This window comes from Camellia sinensis, chromosome 2 (assembly GCF_055761805.1).
Source record: "Camellia sinensis isolate YWXY chromosome 2, ASM5576180v1, whole genome shotgun sequence".
Classification (NCBI taxonomy): domain Eukaryota; kingdom Viridiplantae; phylum Streptophyta; class Magnoliopsida; order Ericales; family Theaceae; genus Camellia; species Camellia sinensis.
The window spans coordinates 78,533,275-78,554,626 of NC_138962.1; the positions used below are offsets into that span (position 1 = coordinate 78,533,275).

Genomic DNA, 21,352 nt, shown 5'->3' on the forward strand with positions numbered 1-21,352 from the left:
TCTTGATGGATTAGAGGCTTGTAATTGGTAAGAATCTTTCTCTAAAAGTTTTATTTAAGGTTTTACATATTTTGAGTTATAGATGATGAATTTTTTTCTATTTTAGATCTATTATGATTTTGGGGTTTGATTGTTGAGTTTTATACTCTCATTTAGTTTCTATGAATGTTTTACATGTAGAAAAATGATCAATTTGATGGTTGTTTTGGAGATTAGGATTTGGGTTAATCTAAGGTTTGAATGTGATGCAAAAATTAGGGATTTTGGTGTTAGGAATTTATATGTTGAAATTGATTTGATAAATGGTGGATTGGGTATCTCTATGTTCTATGGAGGAATTTTATAAATGATTGAAGTGATTTAACTTAAGTTGTTGAGTTTATGAAAAATGTTGATTTTTGACTTTTGTAGTTAATTGATGGTGGTATTGTGCATATAAATTGATTGGATATTAAAAAAGTTACTAACTCAAAAATGTACAAAGGATGGGTGTTGTGGAGATTGGATAAGTTATTTGTTTGGGTGACTTGAAGTTGGAGGAGTTCTTTAGCTTGTCATTCCATAGCATAACCTATTTAGGATCATTTTTGTAGATATTGTGATTTTCATTGAAAGCTTTTTCCTAATTTTAGATCCTATTTACTAATTGTTAGGATTGGAGGAAGGCGTCTCTACACCTTTTGGGAATTAATTTGTAGAGTTTCAAATCTACACTTTTGCTATTTTTGGAGGTGAGTGTACTTACCATGGAAATTACTTTACCTCTATCTTTATTACAAAGTTTGAAAATAATTTTTGAATTAAAGGAAGTGAATGATACATTTCATCATGATATATGTATAAAAAGAAATCTATAAATTATTTGAGGACAAGGGTTGGGTTTAAATAAATATATGATTTCATTTGTATAATGAAGCATTAATTTTTTTTATGAGAATTTATTTAAGTTGAGTCCTTCAAATTTTATGATGATGATGATTGAATGACAATGAAACGTTATGCTAGGGTATTTATTTTATTGATCATATAACCGAATATAGACTTTGGGGCCACAAGGGCCAAAATGCTTTGGGGTCCTAGGGACCAAAATGTTTTAAGGACCATAAGGGTCGTTGTATATAAGGGGTCCCGGGGACCGAAACATTGAAATGAGAATTGAAGTGCTACGATGACATGAGTTATGTTCCTATGGTTATGTTTTGGGTAACGGTACCGTCACCACCTAAGTCGCAAGGTAACGCGATCCTAAGGCTATGTAGTTGTTCGTATGATGGACATGAAATCTTAATGTATTGAAAAGTTGTATTTTTGTTTACTTTCATAATTTTTTTATTTTTATTTTTTTTTTATTTTGTATAAATTTCAGTCCAATTAAGCTCTTATGTTTATTATCTTTATTTTGAACCCAATTGGAAGGAGCAAGTTTTATAACTCCATGGTATTGGTATACTCATTGGGCTTTAGCTCATTCTTTTTAAATATATTTTTTTTCAGATTCATAGACTTTTGTGTGGCTTGCCTCAACTTGGAAGACTAGAATTTTTTTGAAGGATCAAAGGTGGGCATCTTGTAGTTGAGGTTTTGCTTAGGGTCATTCTAGGATGTAAGTTTACCCTTTATTTTTTTATGAAGGAGGTTGACTGTAAATATTTGCTTATGAAGTTGGATGTATTGATTCGTGAATAATATGTTTTATTTTTGGGGAAGTGATGCTTGGGAACTATCTTGTAGCATGATGATATTTTTTGTCTTTGAATAGATCATCTCATATATGTTGGACAATTGAAAGGTCTTATGCACTTTTGGTGATGCGGTGATGTGATGTAAGAATTATACAGGAATTGTGGTATAAAGGCGCTATAGCGTTTGAGGTGCACCCTCTTGGCGGGGTTTTGCCTTGCCAAGATTGGGTCGTTATAGTCTAGGCCAGATTCCATGACCTATATCCTCTTGAAACTTATTGAGCTGTTTAGAGCCTAATTGTGTGTTGTTATGATTGGTTAAGTTGAATTTTTTCATTTTATTGTATTTATGTTGTGTGTTGAAGAAAATGAACGTGGAACAGATGGATGAAATTAGGATATCATTCTGCAGGAGGGTTTTACAAGAAAGCTCAGATTGGGTTGCTATCCACCCTTAAAAATCTTTTTGAAGTTATAAAACCTTTGCATTCTCTCAGAACTTAAAAGCATCATTCACATCCATGTATATTACCTAGTGTACACAATATTATTATCTTGTTTTTTGTTTTTAGCAATTTTATTTGCTTGTTGACACTGCATGTTTTTCTTGACAACAAATCTTTTGCTGAGTATAGATGGAAGTGGCATATACATGTTTAGTTATGTTTGCCTTTCTGTGACCTGTTTGACAGGCTCAAAAGTTATGACAGTTTGTGATTGTATGTATGCAGCTAGTAAGAAGAATGAGATTGTTGTTCGCTTGATATTGCTTTATATTTGGTGAAATTTGGACACTACAACAATTTCCACTTTTGGTGACCAAATTTGGTGACAAAAACTTTTTTAGTCGCCAAAAGTTGTAGAATAGGCGACTAAAAATTACATTGGTCGCCGTTGAATATGGTTTTAGCTACTAATTATTTTTAGTAGCGGTATCTTAATTATTGGCGACTAAAAAAGAACTAGTAGCTAAATACGCCACAATAGGCTACTAATAATTGTTTTAGTCGGCATTAGATCATGTTATAGGCTACTAAAATTTTTATTAGTCGTGGTATACCAGTTTTTGGCTACTAAAATAAATTTAGTTGCTAAAAAGTTAGCATAATGTTTGCTAATAAACTTTGGCGACCAAAGTTTTGGTCGACAAATATTTACTTTCGCTGACTAAAAAATTTTTAGTCGCTGTAAGGTAATTTTTACTTTCATCTTTGGTGATGAAAAATTTGGTCTGTGAATATTTCTTTTTGGTGACCAAAATATGTTTAGTCGCCAAAATGGTTACTTTTGGTGACTAAAATATTTGTCGTTGTTAGTTAAATGTTTGGCTACTAAATAAATTAGTCATTATAAATTAACTTTTGGCGACAAACAACAAGTTTAGTCGCCAAAGGTATATAAAATTTTAGAGGGAAACATCAAAAGATTGGCGCCCAGTTCTTTTTAGTATTTTTGAAAATAGGGTTTCTTCCCTTCTCTCTCTCTGTCTCTCTCTCTCTCTCTCTCTCTCACTCACACACACACACACACACACACACACACAGAGATCCAGTCACCACCAAACCTCACCTCGCTGACAAATTTGGGATTTAAAGACGAAACAGATTTGTCCCAAAATGTATATATTTCGTCACCCAAACTAATTACGACGAACATTTTTCGTCACCCGTTTTGTCGCCAAAGGGTCGTCGCTAAAGGGTCTTAGAGACGAAAAAAAAAAATCGTCATTGAAAATGATAAATTTATGACGAATTTTTTTGTCTCCAATACACTTTGTTAGGAACATACTTGTAAGTAATTAGCGACAAAATATTTTGTCATTAAAGGAGAAATTAGAGACAAAAGTATTCTGTCATAAATATAAGAAATAGAGACGAAATAATTTTGTCACGTTTAATATAAATAAAGACAAAAAATTTTTGTCAAAGAAGCTATCAATAGAGACAAAAACAAATTCATCATTAAAAACGATAAATTTATGACGAATTTTTTTGTCTCCAATACACTCTGTTGGGAACATACTTGTAAGTAATTAGCGACAAAATATTTTGTCATTAAAGGAAGAAATTAGAGACAAAAGTATTTTTTCATAAATATAAGAAATAGAGACGAAATAATTTTGTCATATTTAATATAAACGAAGACAAAAACAATTTGTCAAAGAAGCTACCAATAGAGACAAAAACAAATTCATCATTAAAAATGATAAATTTGTGACGAATTTTTTTTGTCTCCAATACACTCTGTTAGGAACATACTTGGAAGTAATTAGCGACAAAATATTTTGTCATTAAAGGAGAAATTAGAGACAAAAGTATTTTGTCATATATGTAAGAAATGGAGATGAAATAATTTTGTCACGTTTAATATAAACGAAGACGAAAATTTTTTGTCAAAGAAGCTACCAATAGAGACAAAAACAAATTCATCATTAAAAATAATGAAATAATGTCCAAAAAAAATTCGTCACACATTGAGGGTAATAGTGACAAAATGTGACAATATTTTTTGTCATGACAAATTCATTTAGCGATGAAATAAAGAATTCATGACAAAATTAATCATCCACCTAAGCTAAATAAGAGACAAAAAAACCTTCTTTAGGGATGAAAAATTTTGTCAATAATTCCATAATATTTTTTTCCACATTATATACCTATTTTATCAAAATCTAAATTTTAATTCAACAAATATGACCCTGTTCATGTTGAAACCTGTTGAATATAACAATTCCATCACAACTTAACCTAACTTGTTATCAACACATTTACGAATTAACAAAATGAAGATATCCATTCATCATTACAAATAATTTCATCCTAATATAATAAAATAGTGAAATATCCACAAAATATCCAAAAGTTATAACTTGTTCAATTCCACCAAAAATCCAACAATAACTAGTCCATCAAGTCTAACCATTCACAAGACAGATAAGCAACATAGAAAATATAGGTAAGGGATAGAACATCAACTTCGACATCTATATTTTCAACCATTGTCTCACCCCCAAGCCTTAAATTTAATGTTTGTTTTTCAATGCCCTTAACTATAAGCAATTGTCCAAAATAGTAGCCTAAAGTAAATTAGTCAATTGCAATAATAATGTGAAGATCACATAAATCTTCATAAAATATGCACCATGAAATTTTCTGAAGATTAGTCCCATATTAGTAGAATGTAATATGTATCCATCAAGAAATTAATATCAACGTGATCTCAGAGTAGGATTTTATCGAAGCATCAAAGTGCATCCACCATTAAAAAAAGAAAGCCGAAGAATGTTTGTGAGTGCATGTCGTACTTGCAATCCATTATTCTGACAACTGGTGGATCTGCATCTGGCGATAATATTACCTGCATTAGTAACAACAGAAATATAATCAAATAAACTCAAGCACAATGCCACATGAGAAGCTCAAAAGGCAAACACTTTCCACAACTGCACAAAATAAATATAAAAAAAATACAGAATAGTTAAACGTTTGACAAGACCATTGATTGGGGAAAATGAGCTCCAAGACAACGGCTACTGATAGCGAAATTACTAGAGTCAAAGAAGAGTATCACCTTGGGTGGAGCACTAAGAAAATCAAAAAACGGTGAAGGAGATCCTCAGCCTGACCGGATGGAAGTAAAAAATGCTCAGCATCTTAACAGAGATGAAGTTAAGGAAGAACTAACGACCACAGATGTCAGAAAAGGGGAAAACCTAACAAAAGAGGAACACCTAAAATTGAGAGGTAAGATATAATGGTTAAAAATAAGGCAAAGACCAAAAACCAAACTTCCAAAGCAATACCTGTACAAGACCATGAAGGGTCAATTTCGCCTTGTTATCAACATAAATTTCCATTGGCTGAAAGGAAGAAATGTCACAGTAAAGCATATTAGGAGCCTTCCTGAAGGTAATGGAATCTAGCACGAAATGAATGATGGATGAACATCCCTTCAATTGAGATTCCGGTCCATTTGATGTCTCCTTGCAGATATTCTAACTCACAAGAAACAAGTCCACTGTTGCTCAACATATATACTATTATGTAACCGAAAGGAGCCACAGGTAAGACATCCAGCATCAACCCCATTAAAAACCCACACTCAAGGCCTAAAGTAAACAAGAAAATAATTAGGGATGTGAACAAAAGAAGAAATAAGGTACCGAAGAACGAAGAAACTATCCCCACACATCAGACCTAAAGACCGATCTTTCTTCTACCACTACCCATCCCCTATCACATTACATACTTAGGTAGAATATTGAATAATGGGCATAAACAAAATGATTTTGTAGATGTACTTACAATATGTATATATTTATTGCTTTACATTTGTCACTTTGTTCAAATTATGCTAAAGACTAAACTATTTTTCTATTTTTGATATGGATCAATTGATAGTTTTATGAAGAACTTAAGTTTAGGTCAAGTAGTTGAGATCCTTGGGTTTCATTTTTTTTTTCAAACATTCAAGTGATTATACTCCTTGATTTCTAAGAAATAAATTGGGGGAGATTCTGAGTTTGAATTTATGGTGAAGCATCGAATGTTTATAAGTAGTAATTTAACTTACTACTAACTAATTAACTAACCCACTAATTTTGACACCCGAAAAAAAAAAATGTAATTTGATATTTTTAATTTTTTTATTTTTAATATTAGTTTGGTGGTGTGTGTGATTTTGCAGCGGTTCCATTGCCATCTTCATCTTCATCACCTGGAATGGTAGCTGTAGGGCAGGTGGGAAGCTATGGTGGGTATGGATCTGTGACTATGGAGAAAAGTTTTAGGGTAAGTTACACTATACTATACTACTCTCTAACCTAATACTAGTTACTGACTCACTCACTGAATACAGGTTGCCGTCATTATGTAGTTGGTCAGCCAGTGAACACAAAATCATGGTCTACTTATTGTCTTCCTCTCTCAACCTTTACAATTTCCTGGTTTGGCAAAAAGCCAACATGAAATTTGTACATCTAGTGTAGTTTATATGCATCATTAAAATAAAACTTTGTCTCTCCAAACAATTATAAAAGGAGAGACAACCTAAACATTTTCTTCACTTGAATCCTTCAAAACAGCTATTAAAAAAAGCCCTTTAGTTTTGTTGTTTGTTGTTGCAGTAACACTAGAGGGTAAGGTTTAATCAACTTCATAAAGGGTAACTCTTTTCTCTTTGAGCCAAACAACAAGGGTTACAGTCTATGCAAAGAAAAATTGAAAATAGAAGAACATTGATAATTAGAACATTGATAATCATTAAGGTATATTTGTTTTCTCACGTGGCTTCACTTTTATGCTTGGATGCAACCACCCTATGTACAAGGACTAGAAACATCCACCTTACAAGTTACATTGTGTCATCATTTTGAACTATATTGATGTTTTTTTTCAAGAATTTATGGCAGACTAATGTAAGAGCAATTATTGCATACAAGGACGACAGTAGCTTTTTAATTTTATTTCTTTCTTCTCCTTTTCTTTTTATGTTCTTTGTTGATTCAAGTGCAGCTTTAATATGTCAGGTTTTGATTCTTTTTGTGGTTGTCAATCAATCTTAGGATATGGAAACGATTAGCAATAGACTTCAAAAACTTTAGGCAATGTTTGGTTCCAAGCCCATTGTTATTTATCACAACATTATGTAGTAAAAGTTATCCAAATTGTAGTTCATTATTCAACACTTTAAAAAATATCTCTCTCACTAATGATATAGCGATACAGGACAATCTATATAAGTCAGTCAATATCATTGTGGAACCATAGCAATATGTATTGCAGTAGACTTGAACCGGAAACACTGATATTCTTTTCAACTTTATGTCATGGAACATGGTTAAGTATGATTTTCCTAGATTGATAAGCCAATCAAAAAGCAATCAGAATATTACACACATTTCTCTCTTATTCTGAATTTTATAGACCAGAAACTGGACATCAACTGCATTTTTTTAAAACTTATCTATTTTCTGCTTTACTTCATACTATATTCCAACACCATATAAACCTTCCTAACTGAATAGTCATATCTAATCTGTTCTAATTCAAGATTTCTAATAAATATACCCTGAAATTATACAATCCCTGTCCTGCACAAGCACATTCACGAACTTTGGTTGCAAAGTAACACATCTCAGAAAGTTATTCATGAATCAACAGCAGGCATTACGATTTAGTATAAATGGTTACAATTAATGCTTTTCAGACATCCATGACTAGTATCTACTTAATCAAGGTATATGAAGCCCAATGTTTAATTTCCCATGTGATCTAATCATATGCTTATTTGACTCTAAAATCCCACAGATGTTCCTATACAAGATGAGATCATATTGTGTTGTGTCCATAACATGATTAGGATCCACTTACACAAGGCATATGAAATCTATTGAATTCCCAAGTGCATTCTATGGATTCAACCATGGTATGTCATTTTATCCTTATTTTCTACTCGTGTTCCTCAACTCTTCAGTCTGTTCTATGACCTTGGAATAGTTATGTCATTCCTTCAGCTTTTAGTTCACAGTAATATGTTATTAGTTGTGCATGAGTTACAGCTTATTTCATTGGGTTCCTTATATAGCTACTCTATATGTTATTTGATGTAGGTATTGTTGTCATTGTATGACTTATGGTCCCAGTTATTTTGTTGTAAACCAATGGCTTCAAAATGGTTTAACTTAGTAAAAGCATGAAATTTAAGATCTTAAAAGATTAGTATGTCAATGCACGTTGACTTTTGTGTGTGTGCGTGCAAGCGTGCGTGCGTGTGATGTTATTACCACAAAAAGAGATATTACAATTACTTTCATTACACCTCCCCAGTGGGTACACATCTTCGGGGAGATACGCACATGCCTAGCCTAAAACATAGTCAAATAGAATAGGCAAAGCACACAAATACACATCGGAGCCATAAGCACCCACTGGTGATATAGTTAATGCTTGTTGGCAGTTGAATTAGCTATACAAATTGTGGAACTAACACCTAGTTTGCTATCAAAGAAGACAATGTACTTTTTTGTTAGATTTGACTTCTTCATTCTTGTATTCATTACTTTTCTTAAGGTTCAAACCTTGAACTTCGTCTCGATTTTTCCAGGAACAAAGATGCATTTGCTAAAGTATTACAGTTGCATTTATATATATATATATATATTGTATCATATCTTATGCTTCTAGGTTTAAATTAGAATGAAGTAGCCACTAAAGCATTTTTTTTTATTATAACACTTAGTACAAGAAAAAGTGTAGAGTTCAATGTTGTAAACTGATGGTATTTTAATGTGGCATGACACAATAATAGAAAGTTTTGCATTAACCATAATCTACATGTGGCTTTGATACTTCAGTAAACAAATGGTATTCTAATGATATAATTCCTGTTCCATTGTTACTGCTAATCTTCTTTTTCTTCTCTTTTTTTCCTCTTTGCATAATATAGCACTCTGAAATTACTTTCCTGAGCAATATCATATGTTGATTTTCTCAATCACTGAAATTGTTATTGTTAGTGATAAACTTTTGACAAAGAGTACATACACTTTTTTTACGATTGTCTTCTTTCCCTCCATGTATTTTGTTATTTATTTTATCGAATTACCTCTACAGTGATGCCAATCGTTCAGAGGTGGGTTAAAGGACCTATCTGGTTGCATTTCCTCATCGGTGTAAGTGTCAACTTCCGTTTCGATTCCCCATTTGCTTGAGCTTTGATTTTTACTTGCAATTTTAGTTCCTTGTATAGCTTAAACATGTCATTCAATTTGTATAGAAGAATTTATTGTGTGGTTAGAATTTGTAAAGATGTGGCATCCACAATCTTGCTCTAGGTAGCACAGAGGCTCTTAGCATTCCATATTACTGTCCAATTCAGTTTGGATGTTGGCACCTAAAGGGCAAGCATCGACATGTGTTTGACACACTTACGGTTGTCCATATCGTGCCGTATTCATAACCCATGTTATCATTTATGCTTGTCAGATATTGTTGTCACAGAGACCTAAAGACATGTGTCACATGATTCGGTTTGATACACTAAACAACCGATTTGTATCTAAGGGTGAATCGACAATAAGCATAAATTGCATCATAATTGTATGATTCATGATACGTAAGAGAGTACAACCCCAAATGTTTACATAGTGCTTTACATGTATGTGAGAGAGAGAGAGAGAGAGATAGAGGGGGGGGGAATCCGAACATACCTGAGATTTTTTACAAATCGAAGAGAAAAACCAGTCTCGCCGTCGAACCAGTCTCGAATTGTCAAGCGTTGCTGCTGCCGAACCGGTCTCGCCGAACTGTCGATCGCTGCCGCCGTCGATCGTTCCCCTTCGAAATCTGGCGCCGCTGAACCACTCTCCCCTTCGAACCTTCTCTCTTCTCCTTCTCTTCTAGGTTATCTAATTTACAGCTTTCTAACTTCATTAATTCACCCAAAAAAAAACTTCCTTTTAGAACCCAATTAGAAGCCACATTTCGTAATACATTTTTGGTCATTGGCGCTTTTATTTATTTATTTATTTATTTTTTAATATCATTCACTCCATAAATTGTGCATTGTGAAAATTAAAAGTGGAAATTTTGAGAGTAACGAGGGGTTTACCTCCTAGAAAAAAAGAGAAAATTTTGAGAGGTAACTTTTCACTGCCTCAATTTTTAAAGATAGATCACCAAAAAATAGAAAAAATAAAAATAAAACAATTTTTAATTCTTTAAAAAAAATTAAAACTAATTTGAGAACTATAAAAATTAGAAATATATTTTTAAATTATTTATGACCTTCTAAAAGATAAAATTATATAAAAATAATAAGTATTTTTTTATTTTTTCACCAAAATGTTTTAAAGTTTTTCAAGGAAAAAAAATCAGAAACAAGTTTTTGAAAATAAAACTAAATATATTAAAATTAATAATCTAACATTCTTTGGAAAGTTTAGATTATCTCAAATTAGCCATCTCAACTTAAGAGTGTGTTTGGGCTTGATGGGTTCATTTTGTGATCTAATTCGATAATCACTTTAATTTTACAATTCAATAACTAGAATATTTAAAACTCTTTGAAAAGTCATAATAAAAACACAAATCACTAAATCACCTGATTTCACTAGCAAAGTTTTTACCAACGAATAGTGTCATCGTCGCTAAATGTTTAACTCTTTGCCCGCGCCAACTAGTCGTCGCCAAAAGTAAGCACACTAATAGCGACGCTTATTGTGTTGTTAAAAAATAAGCTTCGTAGCTAAAATTTTTGAAATTTTGGCGCCAACCAATAATTTTGGCGCCTAGTGAATGTTATAATTTTTTAGTGACGATTGTAAATTGTGTCAGTAAAGGTCTACTTTTACCAACGAAATTGATCACTGCGTCGCCAAAAATATAGTTTTGCCTATGAAAAATTGACGTCGTCGCCAAAAGTAGTCGCCAAAAGTGCAATTTCTTGTAGTAAAAAGTGGGTTGGGAGAAGTCAATAAATGCTGAGTTTTTTTTTTTTTTTTAAATCAAAATATTAGGAAATTTAGATTGAGATATTGGAGCTCCCACAAGGCTTGGGGTTAGAAACCCCATTTTCCTTAATATATAGAAGATATAGATAGATAGATAGATAGATAGATAGATAGATATAGATAGATTTAATAAAAATTTATGTCTGTTTTAGATTTTTTTTTAATTTTTTAAGATTTTTTTATAATAATAATTTAGCAATCTCATCACTAGCCATAGTGTATGGGAGAAGTTAAAAAGGGCGTAAGAGTAGATATAGGAGAAGTCAAAAAGTGGGTTGGGAGAAGTCAATAAATGCTGAGTTTTTTTTTTTTTTTTTTAAATCAAAATATCAGGAAATTTAGATTGGGATATTGGAGCTCCTACAAGGCTTGGGGGTTAGAAACCCCATTTTCCTTAATATATAGATATAGATAGATAGATAGATTTAATAAAAATTTATGTTTGTTTCAGATATTTTTTTAATATACAAATTATTTTTTTTAAATTTTTTTTATAAAAATAATTTAACAATCTCATCACTAGCTATAGTGTATGGGAGAAGTTAAAAAGGGCGTAGGAGTAGATATAGGAGAAGTCAAAAAGTGGGTTGGAAGAAGTTAATAAATGCTGAGTTTTAAATCAAAAGATCAGAAAATTTAGATTGGGATATTAGAGCTTCCATAAGGCTTGGGGTTAGAAACCCCCTTTTCCTTAATATATAGATACTAGTGGTAACCCGTGCTATGTACGAGATTTTATAAATTAAAAAAAATTATTATAAATATATTGAACTAATTTAATATTTTATCTTGTGATATACATGAAATTTATAAATTAATTTTTATGTTTATAACTTTTTAAATTATTAGTTTAAAAAAAATTAATATATATATATAAATCTATTTAGTGCAATTTTGATAATTTGTAATAAAAAAAGAAATAAACCTAATTAAATGAGGTTACATTAGTTATGATATACCTCTTCTTGTTATGAAAATATACCAATTTAAAAGTTATAATTAAGACAAATATACAATTTATTATTAAATATGAAGTGAAGTGATATTTAACAATAATTGATATGATATTTCTGTTATTAATCCAATAATTTAAGTTACATTTCTTTTGGTTTTAATTCCATAACTAAAAATACAATATGAATATAATAATGGAAAAAAAACAATTTTAATGGAAAGCAAATTTTAATTTTCTTTTGGAATTCGATGAGAGAAATTACAATGGAGAGATTATGAAATATTTTTGTTATCTTTCTATTTGAAATCCATATATTAAGGGATAATTATTATTTACAGAATAATTAAATAGGTATGAGAGAAGTTGAAAAGGGGGGGATAATTATTATTTTTAAAATAATTAAATATGTATGAGAGAAGTTGAAAAGGATATCTATGGAAGAAGTCAAAAAGACTTGGAAGAAATTACTATGTTTTGAGTTTTTTTATTTTTTTAAATCAAAAAATTAAGACAAATATACAATTTATTATTAAACATAAAGTGAAGTGAGGGCACTTTTTTATAAATCTCTTTTCAGCTACTTGTGTTCCATTTAGTCACATTATTTTCTTATATTTCAATAAGTCTTATGAATGATATAGTTACCCAAATATAGTTATCAAAAAATGCTAAGGTTATTTATTTTTTTAAATCAAAAAATTAGGATTGGGATATTGAAGCTCCCTCAAAACTTGTGGGTTAGAAACCCCCTTTTCTTTATATAATAATAATAATAATAATAATAATAATAAATTGTGATTATCTATATATGTGAATTGCCAATGTAATATATTGATGTGAATGTTAATACCGTCAATGTAAATATTTATATCGCCAATGTAAATATTCGCACGGGTTGTGTTTACAATTATCTATATATGTGAATTGTGATTTTTAAATGTCTTTTTTTTAAAATATTTTTTTTTCTTTTTTATATTATATTAAAGTTTAATATTTTGATAATAATCATATGTGCTGGACTTTTCAAGAAATTAAATGTCTTTTTTTTTTTTATATATTAAAGTTTAATATTTTGATAATAATCATATGTGTTGGATTTTTCAAGGAATTTTTTTTTATGCTTGTTCTTAATGCATTAAAGTGTTATTATGAGGGATAATAATCATATGTGTTGGGACTTTTTAATGAATTCATGTGTTGGACTTTTCAATGATTTTTTTTTTTTTTATATACTTGTTCTTAATTCATTAAAGTATTATTACGAGGGTAAGGCTTGGGGTTGGGAGAAGTTAATAAATGTTAAGGGTTTTTTTTTTTTAAAAAAAAAAAATAGGAAATTTAGATTGGGATATTGGAGCTTCCATAAGGCTGTGGGGGGGGGGGGGTTAGAAACCCCCTTTTCCTTAATATATATATATATAGATATAGATCGATAGATAGATAGATTGTAACGCCCTCAAAATAAATAACATTAAACCCATCAATATAGACATGCATTGGTAATAAAGACAAACATCCTTCTATTCATCAGAGTAGTTTCTTACAAAAGTATTACATGTTAACAACAAAAGCAAATGCCCTACGGGCTTACAGCTTTCCAAGTTAACACTTGGTTACAACAAAAGAGTACTAACTCATTTACACATTAAGCCCTTGGCTTGAATTTACATGTAATACATCAATAATAATAACGACAAAAGTGTGTCCGTCTCTAGCCTCCCAAGCTATGTCCTTGGAGGTGGCATGCTACCTGTACCTGAAAATGATATTCCCATATAGGGTGAGCCACAGCCCAGTAGAAATATACTAAACCAAATATGAACAATGACTAAAAGATTAGCAGTTGATAGATGGTCAACACTGATACTTTCCCTTATCACACTTTACATTTTCATGACATACAAGTCCATATTACAACTCATTTTCCAATTCCTTTTCAATTCTCAAATTACAACCATGGCTCAGAACCTGGCCAAACAACTCATATGAGACAATAACTCATATCAAACACTTCCCATTTCATATTAGATAAGCATACTAGCTATATCACACAACAACAGATAAGCATACAAGCTATATCATCACTTCCACAGATATGCATATGAGCACTATCATACTTCCAATGACAAGCATATGAGCTCTGTCAACACATTAATAGATAAGCATATGAGCTCTATCTATGGAGTCCATCCCCTATCTCCTCCCAACACATCCGGTTTAGAGGTTCATCCCCTATCTTCCCCTAAACCGTGGAGTACATCCCCTATTTCCTCCAACACAACACAATGCATATAAACAACAATTATACACATCATCACACAATACATAAATTTAATGTATTCTTTCAATCGTCAATCTCATTGACATATTCCAGTGATTAGTTTCAGTTTGCCTAATCATCATGCATTGTCTACAACAATCACGACTATCCTCCACCGATAGCCCAAGCAGTTATTTCTATACAGAAAGTAAATGCAACAATGGATATATAATCAACATTTCAATTAGGTGAGCGATGAACAATCCAACTACACCCTTTAATCCCATACATTCCCAATCTCAACAATTCCACTTCGTTTCCTCATTTCTCACAATTAATTATCCCAATTAATCAAACAATGTAATTAGGTCATTTCCATAATTTCATTACAACCCTTAGGTTCCATTTTCATTAATGTTTCAACATTAATTCCACCTTCCCATGCCAAACATACATTTAGGTCTTACATAAATAAAAACCCCAACTTTTGTAAAATTTACGCAAAGGCCCCAAACTTTCACAAAATTACCAAACCTTCCCCAAGATCTCAAAATACTAAAATTTAAAGACAAAGCTCATAGTAAGGAGTAGGTTATCCCTACCTCGAAGTTAGAGCTCGGATGGAGAAGAGACCAAAACCAAAGTGCTCCAAAGACCGAGATTTTCAGATCAAAACGACGCCCTCGACGATCAACACAACTTTTACAAAGGCCGAAGAGAAGGAGGACACTCTAACTAGATCAAACCCTAGAGAGAAGGGAGTATCTAGAGAGAGAGGCTCTCAAAAGGGTTTTTAGAAAAAGTAGGAGAGAGAAAGAAAAGCAAAAAGTGATTTGAAATCACCCAGCGGATAACTCATATACGTATGACCCGCTCGAGCGGAGAACACGACGCTCGAGCGCCAAGAATAAAAACCTGGACACGCTCGAGCGCAATAAGGCCCACTCGAGCGCCAAGACAAAAAAATAAAGCACTTCCGCTCGAGCGTAAAAACCAGTTCGCTCGAGCGCAGATTTCCACCTCCCAGAACCTACACCCAGAAAGTACTACCCGCTCGAGCGCCAACAAACCCGCTCGAGCGCCGCCGCTCGAGCGTAAAGAAACCCGCTCGAGCGCATAAATCACATCTGCAGAAGTTTTGCAGAGACCCGAAATACTGGAGGTGTGCAATCCCCGCTCGAGCGTCAGAACACCCGCTCGAGCGCAGAATGACCCGCTCGAGCATAACACCAAAAACTTGGGCAACAAGGATAGGGACCAAGGCTTAACCCACCTGTAACAACTCTCCCCAAAACATCATAAAACTCAATCAAGTGGAATTAAAGGACGACAACAAGATAGATATCACTACCAACTTCACGGAACCGAGTCCGGAATACAACAGAACAGTAAAGGGATAACCGGGATCGCTATATAGATATAGATCGATAGATAGATAGATATATAGATAGATAGATATAGATATGGCACATACCATTTATATGACACAAGGACCAAAGTACTGGGACAACTGCTGCAATTTGCTTTCATCTAAATTAAAGGGATTTAAAAAGTTAAAAAAAAAGAACAAAATATTATAATATTAAAAAATGTTCACTAAAAAAATATAGATTAAAAATTAAAAATTAATTATTGAAAACTCCATACTAAACAAGGTAATGTTTTCTATTAATTTGAAAATTAAAAAATTATTATTAATTTTCCTCTGTTTTTTTTTCTCACAAAAAAAAAAATAGCTACATTAATTATCTTTTTCTTCTTCTTCTTTTTTTTTTTTTTTTTTTTTTTTTGTGGAGAGGGGTTTTGACCTGCGATTTTTCTAAAATGGGTGTTCTAGATGGAAAGGGTAGAGTTGGTTCAGACAATAAGAAAAAGTGCTTATGCAAGAGGCGCCTTCATTATGAGCAAGAATAGTCGGTTTTGCATAGGGTGCCTTCTTGTATAATAGCTTCAATACTAGTATGCATGAAGGGCTTAAGTGTGAGACGTATGAGAGGGGCTTTAGTGCGAAAATAGAAGAAATGGTTTACAGAGTGTCTTCTTGCTTCACGACTTCAATACTTGTGAGAGAGGAGTAGGCTCAAGTGCGAGAGATAAATGAGGGTTTGTAGGAAGTGTCTTCTTGGGTCATGACTTGAGTGTCCGTGCACATGAAAATGAGTGATAAGGGTCAGAGTGTGTCTCTTGGGGTCACGGTTTCAGTGCTCCAAAACACAAAACCATAGCATATTAATAAAGAGAAATAATTAGTGAAAAAATGTTTTTGTCTTCTTAAATACAAGAACAGAGAATTTATTATTGGTGATGAAATATTTTTGTCTTCCACAACATAACCTTATGAGACGAAAAATATATTCGTTGTGCAATCAAACAGAATTTATTAGTGACTAAATATTTTCATCTCCCACAACTTATTCTTCCAAGACAAAAATATATTTGTTGCCCATTTAATAAAAAGATGAAATGGCATTGTTTGCATGATGGAGTGTTTATTGGTGACGAAATATATTCGTCTTCCATAACCTCTCATTCCTAGACAAAAATATATTTGTCGCCTAATAAATGGAAATATGAAACGACATCGTTTAATAGGTAGGACATTTATTGGTGATGAATTACATTCGTCGCAAAAAATATATATATTTTGTGACAAAAATGTTCGTCTCTAATCAGCTAAAATAATTCGCACCAAAGCAAATGAAATTGGCATCTAAATTTTGCAGATGAATTTTTTTTTTGTCTCCTATACGTTTGAGAAAAAATAAAGCAAACAACAAAATTAATATTTTATCATCTTTGGGTTAAATTTTAAGACAAAAAAAAATTTCGTCACCAAATTTTGTCACAATAGCCTAGATTTCTTGTATTTTGTTTCCTTGTTTAATTATTATTATTATTTTTTTCATATTGTGGTGAGGGGTTTACTATGAGAAAGAATAATAGCTTTGCACAAAATGTCTTCTTGGATAATAATGTTTGCATGCACAAACGGCGAGAATAGAGGAGCTTCAGTGCGAAATAGAAGAGATAGTTTATAGAGATTGTTTTCTTGAGTCACAGCTTCAATACTTGTGAGAGAGGAGACTCAAGTGCGAGATAGAAATGAGGGTTTGTAGAAGGTGTCTTTTTGGGTCACGACTTTAGTATTTGTGTGTGTGTGAAAGTAAGTGATTAAGGTGAGAGTGATCTCTTAGTTTCTGACGACATTTTAAAAAAGAGAAATAATTAGTGATAAAATATTTTCGTCTCAAACTCATATGTTTGTTTCCTAGTCAACAAAAATACAAAAACAATGTTGTGTGGGGATGGAGAATTTATTGGTGATGAAATATTTTCGTCTCCTTCAACTTAACCTTATGAGACGAAAATATATTCGTCGCACAATCACTCAAAATGCAACACGACACATGGAGAATTTATTAACGACGAAATATTTTCGTCTCCCAAAACATATTCTTCCGAGACAAAAATATATTTGTCGCCTAATTAACAGAAAGATAAAATGGGCATGAAGAGTTTATTGGTGACGAAATATTTTTGTCTCCCATAACTTATCCTTCCCAGCCAAAAAATATATTTGTCACCAAATAAATAAGAAAATGAAACGACATTGTCTAATAAGTTTTGAATTTATTGGTGACGAATTCCTTTTGTCGCAAAAAACTTTAAAATTTGTGACAAAAATGTTTGTCTCCAATGAGCTAAAATAATTGGCGCCAACAAGAAAAAAAATTGGAGCCTCTTTTTTTTTCTGATGAATTTATTTTTTCGTCTCCTACAGTTTTGAGAAGAATTAAAGAAACGACCAAAGTAATATTTGGTCATGTTTGGGTTACATTCTAAAACGAAAATAAATTTTATCACCAAATTTTAAAAATTAATTATTGAAAACTCCATACTAAACAAGATAATGTTTTCTATTAATTTTGAAAATTACAAATTTTTTATTATTTGTTTCTCTGTATTTTTTGTCACAAAAAAATAGCTACATTAATTATCTTTTTCTTTTTTTTTCTTTTTTTTTGTGGAGAGAGGTTTTGACCTTTGATTTTTCTGAAATGGGTGTTCTAGACGGAAAGGGCAGAGTTGGTTCAGACAATGAGAAAAAGTGCTTGCGTACATAGGGTGCCTTATTGGATAATAGCTTCAATGCTGGCATGCACGAAGGGCTTAAGTGTGAGAAAGAAGAGAGGGGCTTTTGCGCGAAATAGAAGAAATGGTTTATAGAGTGTCTTCTTGAGTCACGATTTCAATACTTGTGAGAGAGGAGTAGACTCAAGTGCGAGAGAGAAATGGGGTTTGTTGAAAGTGTCTTCTTGGGTCACGACTTCAAGGTCCGTGTACATGAAAATGAGTGATAAGCATCAGAGTGTATCTCTTGGGGTCACCGTTTCAATGCTTCGAAACACAAAACCATGTCATTTTAATAAAGAGAAATGATTAGTGATAAAATATTTTTGTATCCTTCAATACCAGAACAAAGAATTTATTATTGGTGATGAAATATTTTTGTCTTCCACAACTTAACTTTATGAGATGAAAAATATATTCGTCACGCAATCAATTAGAATTTATTAGTGATGAAATATTTTCGTCTCCCACAACTTATTCTTCTGAAACAAAAATATATTTGTCGCCTATTTAATAGAAAGATGAAATGATATTGTTTGCATGATGGACTGTTTATTAGTGACGAAATATTTTCGTCTTCCATAACTTATCCTTCCCAGACAAAAATATATTTGTCGCCTAATAAATGGAAATATGCAACGACATCGTTTAATAGGTATGGAATTTATTGGCGACGAATTACGCTTGTCACAAAAAAAAAAAATTATATTTTGTGACAAAAATATTCGTCTCCAATGAGCTAAAATAATTCGCGCCAATGCAAATGAAATTGGTGCCTCATTTTTGCACACGAAATTTTGTTTTCGTCTCCTATACTTTTGAGAAAAATTAAAACAAACGACAAAATTAATATTTAGCCATCTTTGGCTTAAATTTTAAGACAAAAAAAAATTCGTCACCAAATTTTGTCACAATAGCCTAGATTTCTTGTATTTTTTTTTTATTGATTTTAAGCATTTGGTGACGAAATTTGGTTTTTCTCTCTAAATATAATACATTTCGAGACGAAATTATTTCCTCTCTAAATTTTTTTACAATGGTGACGACAAATTTCATCTCCAAAATGGCGCCAAATCTTCCACCAAATTTTCCAAGGGCGGGAAATTGTTTTGTGACGAAAAATAAAATTTAGAGATGAATAAAATTTTCGTCACCTATTGTTTTATTTGATTTTAAGCATTTGGTGACAAAATTTGGTTTTCGTCTCTAAAAATAGTACAATTGGAGGTGAAATCTTATTTTCATCACTAAAACATGTATATTTGGAGACGAACTATTTTTTCGTCACGCGTTTTTGTCACCATAGACCTTTTTTGTTGTAGCGCTCTCCATCGTTGCTCACCGTAAGTCACACATTGCCACCGCCACCCCTACAAATCACACAGCCACAATACAAACCGGTAGGTTCTCTCTCTCTCTCTCCCCCCCTCCTCTATTTTCCCATTTCTCACTCTTGCTCTAGGATTTATATGATTTATTTAGTTTACTTTCTTGTTTAGCTTGTTTTTGGTTTAATTTCTTCAAATTGTAATAAATTTGGAGTTGCATAGGTAGATTGTCTAGCTAATTTTGCAGTTCTCTTTGTTTTTGTTGGGGGAAAAATTTGGGTTCAGTGAGACATTTGAGTTTTTCAAGGAAAAATTTGGGGTCCCTGCAGTTATGTGTACTACTTTGGGGGGTTTAGGAGCTGGCTCTCTTTTGTTCGGGTCCTTTCCCCTAACCATATCAGCAGACTGGTTCCAATTACAGTTCACTGAGCTCAACGTCTACTAAAAATGAAAGTAAAAAGCAGTTTGGATCATATGACAATAAGCAAACTCATGTCAGGGCTCAAAAGGTTGCTCATATGCCTTCTGGGGCCACTGTTGGTGCTGCTATTGTTGAAGCAGAGAATAGTCTTGAGATGGATGTATGTTTTCCTGCTTTAGGAGATGCATCTTAATGTAACTCTTATATTGCCATTCTTTAGGATTAATTTTCTATTGGCTAACTTTTGACTAGATATAAATTTTGCTATCTGGGATTGAAGGGTGTATTTGTTATATAATATTTCTTTGTTTACTTGTCAAAAAAAAAAAAAAAAAACAGAATTTTGTCACTTCTGTCATCATCATCAATCATTGTCAGCTCATCATATTAGTTACTTAATTTCAAGTTAAATTGCTACTTTATGGGTTATGTTTTCTCTTTATTGGTTATCAGTATGACCTGGATCTCTTCAATATTGTTGTTGTTCTAGATTTTAACATGTAAGTCTCAACATATTCAATGCTTCTCACGTACGTCGTTTTCCTTAATATTTGATGTGCTTTGTGATTTTCCCCTTTTAAATTACTAATTATTTCATGTATTGGTTTCAGGGGAGCCATGGAAAACAAAAGCTTGAATGTATGCTTCGTGAAATTTTTTTGACTCTTTATTTCCATCTACCATGCATTTCATTTTATTGAAGTTTGTTTGACTTGGTTGTTGATAGATATTCAATTCCAAGCTTGTTTTGGCATCTCCAAAAACTGCTACAGATGCAGATTATGCTTCAATTTTAGGAGTTATTGGCCATGAGGTGTATCATTTGTCTCATAAGAAGCAAGAAACTTAGATATATATACATATTTTTTAATTTGTATTAATTTGGGTCGCATTTCTTGTGTATGTTGTAGTATTTTCACAACTGGACTGGAAACAGGTTAGCTTACATTGCTACTCTATCTCAATTATTAAAATCTTGTTACTCTTTTGTATAACTTTTTTTTTTTTCCTCCGATCTTTCTCTTTTGGTTGACACTCTTTTTTTTTTTTTTTGGCAGATTGAC

The 21,352-nt window shown here is 32.1% G+C and overlaps 2 long non-coding RNA genes across 2 annotated transcripts; one reads left to right on the top strand and one right to left on the bottom strand.

Moving 5' to 3' along the window:
* Positions 1-601: 601 nt before the first annotated feature.
* Positions 602-1,782, top strand: LOC114314549 (uncharacterized). The gene is made up of 2 exons (XR_003647504.2): positions 602-731; positions 1,495-1,782. It is a non-coding gene; the product is annotated as an uncharacterized LOC114314549 (long non-coding RNA).
* Positions 1,783-4,634: 2,852 nt separating this feature from the next.
* Positions 4,635-5,370, bottom strand: LOC145819603 (uncharacterized). Its single transcript, XR_014360349.1, has 2 exons — positions 5,253-5,370; positions 4,635-5,039 (listed from the first exon to the last, which is right to left on the bottom strand). It is a non-coding gene; the product is annotated as an uncharacterized LOC145819603 (long non-coding RNA).
* Positions 5,371-21,352: the final 15,982 nt, after the last annotated feature.